Below are 6,295 nucleotides of genomic sequence, written 5' to 3'. Positions count from 1 at the left end.
CAGTCTTCAAAATTTTTAGAATTTCTCTTTTATAGCTATTTTCAGGGTGTGTGGCAGAATTTTTGTCTCTTCGAAGGGATGGCAAATCATCACCCTTGAATATGCCCGTAGTTAACAGTTACTGTCTGGCAGGCCCTTTAACCCTCATCACAACACTGCAAGTTAAGAGCTAGTATTATCATGCCCAATTCACGTTTGAGAAAAATGAGGCCCAGGGAGCCCACGTCGCTGGCCTGCTTTTCCACCCGGGCCTGCATGGTCTGCAGAGGGCCACGGGGTGAGAGCGGGTCTTGCTCGTTGGAGGAGGAGGTGTGAGGGCCTGATGCCACCCCCCTCCCACTCACCCATCACCACCACCCCCCCCCCACCCGCCCCCCGACACTGGCTGCCGGCGAGATCCTTGAAGCTCTGGTCTGTTACCCCCCACTGCCTCTCAGGACCACTGGAGTTTTAGAAAGAGCCAGAAAGAATCTGGAGCTGGGTTTTACGAGTAGGGTCAGTGAGCTCTCTGGATGTAGACGGTACCATTTTGAATCAAGGTCAAGACTATTCTTCTCACCTGGCTTTGGCGCATGCCCTGCTGGCCCTGCACCACCCCCCTCCGCTGTCTATGCTCCATCCCCCCAAACGTGGAGCATTTTCTTCACCTCAGGAGCTTGCTTTCCCTCACACCACACGGGCTCCTTCTCTTCTGGGCCTCTAAATATTGGGGTCTCTAGCGGATCCTTCACCTCACCTCCTTTCAGATCTCCACGGGGTATCTTGGTGACTGCAGCTCCTCGTGGCTTCAGATTCTGTCTCTATGGCACCACTGCCCAGTTTTGCACCCCTAGATCCAGCCGCTCCCCTGAGCTCCACCCAAAGTGTCTGATTCCTCAGCTGGAAGTGCACAGAAGGCTCTAAGTTAATACATCCAAGAGATGACTTTTGGTTACCGCCCCCCAAAACCCCCCTGCTAATCAGCCCCTCTGTCAATCAGCTTAATAAAGGGTATCTGTGGTCACTTGCACCTCAAGAGAGAGCCCCGTGTCTCTATATTCGGTTCGCGGCAAGCCTAAATAGCCACCTGTCCTGCTTCGGAGTCTCTCTAACCCAGTCCTCTGTAGCAGCCCACTCCCCCCATCCAGGCAGCCAGCGTCGTCTCTTGTCCGGCCCACTGCAGAGTGACCCGGCTGCTGTCCCAAGTTGTCCCTCTGAGCCCTTAAGGCAGATCCCCACCCAGCGGCCACAATCCTCTTTTAAAAACGAAATCAGAAGCTGCTACTCTCCCGTTCAGAACCACCCAGTACATTCCTTCCTGCCTCCTCAAGACCCCCTCCCTGATGCCATCCTGCCCCTGGGCCTTTGTGCGGACTCCCTCCTTGGCCTGACCAGTCCTTCCCCTGGTCTCACTTAATCCGTCTCTCATTCAGGGCCCTGTTCAAGCATCACCACCTCTGAGAGGCTTTCTCTGACTAAAAACCCCCCACCTTCTGCTCATCTACTCTCTAGCCCATTCTCTATTCTACTTCACATCATTTATCATTACCTGACATGTTATTACATTTGAATATATGCATATAATGTATGCTGGCTTATTGCCTGCATACCTCTCCCACCAAATTTCTAAGCTCTGAAGGTAGGGATCTAGTCTTAGTGTTCTACTCTCAGGGTCTGGGAGAGTTCTGAGCATATATGGGTACTCAGTATAACTTGCGAATAAATCAGTGATGTCTTTGAACTCCCTCCAGTGCCATAGTCCCTCCAGCACAGATCCTTTGCCCATGACATTTCCTCAGCCTGAATCCCTCTCTACAGCCCCCAACCCTTTATATTCTGATGCCTCCTATCCCCCTAAAGATCTCAACTCACTTCATTTCAATTCATTTATGCAATCTGTCAATCAGTCACTCAGTCAACAAACAGTTGTTGGTGTAGGCACTCTTCTTGATGCAGGGGATAGAGCATGAACAGAATAGACTATGCTACTGCCCTCATGGAGCTCACAATTTAATGGGGGCAAGCGTGCATGTGTGAATGTATATGAGTGAGTATGTGTGAGTGTGTATATGTGTGCGTGTGTGTATAATCACATGTTAGATCATAGTAAACACAGCGCAGCCAGCTGATCCATGGTAGAGATTAAGAGCAGTGATAGTTGAGGGGCACCTGCATGGCCCAGTCAAACATCCAACTTTGGCTCCGGTTCATGGGTTTGAGTCCCATGTCAGGCTCCACGCTAACAGTTTAGAGCCTGCTTGGGATTCTCTCCCTCCCTCCCTCCCTCCCTCCCTCCCTCCCCTTACCCAACTCCTGCTTTCTCTCTCTCTCAAAATAAATAAATAAGCTTTAAATTTTTTTTAAAAAAATAGCAGCGATAGTTGAGATAGGGTGGTCAAGAAGACCTCTCTGGGGAGGTGACATTTGAGTATTTGAGTAGGACAAGTGAAGCCATATGGGATCTAGAAAGCCCTCCCCAAGCCACTCAGACGCCCCAACCAGCTCACACGCCCCCCCTTACAAGTTCCCTGTGACACCACGGGCCTCCTCCCGGGATCCTTACCACAATTCTGATCCATGGTACTGCTGTAATCCTTTGATTAAGGTCTGTCTCTCCCACCAAACTGAAAGCTCCGTGAGAGACTGTTTATGTTCTGTCCCCAGACATAGGGTGGGACATAGTACATGCTCAACATTCTTTGTCAAATGACAAACAAATGGATACATGAACACAGGAATTCCCCCAAGAGAATGACCGGCAGGCTTTGACATCCTCCATGGCCTGGGAGGTCAACCAAAATGGCTTCATACATTTATTTACACCCTGCGTCTGCCCAAACCCTCCCCTCACCACCACTATTCTCCTCCTGCCCCTTTCAAGGAGAGCTGCCCTGACCCAGGGTGTTGATGAGGAACAGGGGGGTCTAGGGCACCCTGTGTTTGATTGGGGGGGGGGTGGGTGCCTACCATAGCTGGAAACAGATACCACCTGAGAACGCATGTGAACCGCACAGGGACCGTGGGCAAGATCTACCACAGAAGTCAGATCTGGGGCCTGAGATCCTCTCTTCCTGAAGCTATGGGAAGTTTGGATTGGTTTAATCCCACAGCCTTTCAGGGGCCATTCTCCAGGCTCACCACCACCACCACCCCCACCGCCCCCATAACTGTATTGCATCATCTGAGGCTTCTGCTCTCTACGCTTCGGCTCAAGAACAAGATAACACTCAATTCTTTACCCCCATCTGATCAATTCTACTTGACATCTATCAATATAGCCTTCCATGGATGCTCAGTAAAAACCTTGCCCTTCAGTCAAGGGCATCCCCTTGCTGGCCACTACCATGTCTGTGACTTTCCTAATAACTGTCCTTTTGCATGAAATGACAGCCTTTAGCAATCTTCTGCCAGAGACTAAAGCTGTCTTTCAAGAGAACCTCTCCTGTGAAGTTCTCCCTGACGTCTTGAGCTAAATGGGCTTCTGCTTTTGCAGAGCTATTCTTATGGGCGGGCAGAGGTGCTCCATGAAGCAGTAAGTGCTCAGCACCATTTTATCCGTGTTTGTCCTAACTTCCCCCATTGAGTTGCCGATTACCAAAGGAGAGAAAGTGTGTCTTATACTATTTTGCTCGATATACAGCTTAATAAGGACTTGATAGATTCATCCAGCCTTGAAGGACTAGAATACGCTGTGGTTCCATGTGTGGTGGACTGAATGATGGCCTCCCCATGATGGCTGCATCCTAACCCCCAGAAACTGTGAATGTTACCTTATATGGCAAAAGGGACTTTGTAGATTTGATTCAGTTAAGGTTTTTGAGACGGGGAGACCATCCTGGATCATCCAGGTGGGACTGAGGTAATCACAAAGGTCCTTAAGAGGGACAAGCAAGAGATCAGAGTGAGTAGCTGGAGATGTGAAGACAGAAGCAGAAGGTGCAGGTGATGTCAAGCAGGGCCCACAAGCCAGGGTATGTGGGCATCCTCTGGAAGCTGGAAAGGCAAGGGGACGGATGATCCCCTCAAAGCCTCCAGAAGGAATCAACTCTGCTCACACCTTGATTTATCCCAGTCGGCCTGATTATAGTTCTCCAGACTCTAAGAGAATAAAGCCCCTGCATTTGTGGTCATTGTTACAACAGCAGGAGGAAATGAATTCACCATGAAAGGGCCATCCGTGATGACACGAATGTGCCTCCTGTTAGAACCACCTGGAAGCCATGTTCTCTGTAGCAGAGGTACCCTTCAGAGTTGGGTATATACCATTCAAACTAAACTCCCATGTATCTTCCTGCATGAAGAAGACATTTTGTGGTGGGAGCTAGACAACAAAGCCTGAAGTATAAGTCCATTGCCAGGAGCTCACATCCTCTTTTTTGGATAGAGGTCTAGAGATAGGTAGATTTCCATAAATCAAAACTGAGACAATCCTGGGAAAGCTGTAGCCACTACCATTGTTTCTCAAGGAGCAGCTGATCGAATAACTGCTCATTTCGTGGGGGAAAAGAATCAATCACCTCAGCTGATTTTACTGAATTGACTTTTATTGCCATGAATTTTATTTCTCTTAAGACCTCAGTAGACACTATCTCAGGATTCCCTAGACAAAGCCCACATCCTGCAGTTTATCGCCAATTTCAAATACCTAAAATCATCCCAAAGACCCGCCAGCCTTCTGTTTCTGAATCATGGAATTTTTCAGGCAGTCTGTGTATAGTCTCATTAAAGACAAAAATATACAAAATGGGAAGCAAAAGAGGAAAGCATGGCTTCGTGTCCCATAAGCAATAAATGCTAAAAGAAAAAAAAAATCAAGACTCCAAACATCCTTTCTGTCCTGTTTATTTTTTTTCTTATCTGTAAAAGCAAAATGTACACAAAGTCTTCACCACATAATGTCAGGGTCGAATCTATGACAAACTGTAGTTTGATAAGAGGCAGGGTAAAGAGACCTTCATTCTGAACTTATCCTTAGCAGTGAACTTTTATTTGTGGGGCTTCAAAACAAGGCCACATTTGGGGAAAAGGAAGATACGTGGCAATATTAACTTGGTGTGCTTTAATGCAGTTTATAAAACAAATCTCCCAAACATTTATTTTTCAGCCAAGCTTCTGGCTAGAGTGGGCTTAGGATAAGCAACAAAATGAAAGAGATCTCCCAAACATTGACCTTGGCACTCAAAAAGAAAATAATAATAAAGACAAGTATTAAAACGTTTCCAGTATATTTTCACCCGAAATGTGTTGATATAAAATGGCTAAGAATGCCACATAATTTTTAGTTTTTTTTTTCCATAGGAGTTTTAAATACTTAGATTCAGATAGTCAAGTTCACATAAATAAAACATTCTTTATAAAAAACTGAACAATACAACCATCATTACATGGGCCTGGCAGAAAGAAAGCTCTATTCAGTTCTCAGAGTGACCTTAGCCTAGAGCGTCTTGGGCTTAATTTAGATTATTGGTTTGTCCTAGTCTGTCTCCCTCCTTTACCCCCAAGAGCACTCTGGCATTTCATGAGCATGTACCAACTGGACGATTTCTTTCTTTGTAAGAAAACACCAGAAGAAGTGATAGGAATGAACAGAATGCAATGTGTTCTCTAGACCAGTGGTTCTCAAACCCGAGCAGGAAAAAGTATGTGAGAAGTGCAAAGAATATATTTAAGATGTAATTCTAATTCAGATAGTTACGAAAATCACAAATCCTTTCTAGTCCAAAAGAACTCAGGGATGCTGATTTTCCTCTTAAGTGGGGAGGGGAGAGGCACAGCCGGCCATAAGCTGGTCATATGGCGTCTATCAGGATAGTCTGGACGATAATTAGAAGAAAGCCCACCACCTGTGGGAAGTAGAGCTGGGTTTCGGGGCTGGAGAGATAGCGTGGTCCCAAGGCAGGGCCCTGGCACACTCTTTCCCAATGCCAGGGCACTGGCCCCATCTTCCGTGTAATCCAGCAGATGTTTCTAGAAATGTCTAGAACCGTGAAAGTGTTAGTGCAGAAGGAGCTGCTTCCGGGACCGTGTTCTGCACAAAGGAAGGCAACCTCTGTGTATACCTCAGGGTATTCCTGAGCCCCGCAGAGACAGGAGCCGCCTTTCTGAAAACTTTGGCCAGAGATCCAGGGGTGGGCTCATTTCCTGTCCTGAGCACAGTGTTAGAAGCCACTCAGACAGATGCACAGAGAACTGAAACAGGCCAGGGGAGACCAGGGAGTGAGCCTGGATACTCCCACTCCCTGCTGGGAGACCCGCCGAGCTGTAACTACCTGCCAACCTGCCATGCCGGGAAAGCCCGGCTCCAGAGTCTCCTAAG

The sequence above is a fragment of the Panthera uncia genome (assembly GCF_023721935.1).
Source record: "Panthera uncia isolate 11264 chromosome A1 unlocalized genomic scaffold, Puncia_PCG_1.0 HiC_scaffold_16, whole genome shotgun sequence".
In the NCBI taxonomy this organism is placed as follows: domain Eukaryota; kingdom Metazoa; phylum Chordata; class Mammalia; order Carnivora; family Felidae; genus Panthera; species Panthera uncia.
This window is presented reverse-complemented; position numbering follows the sequence as displayed.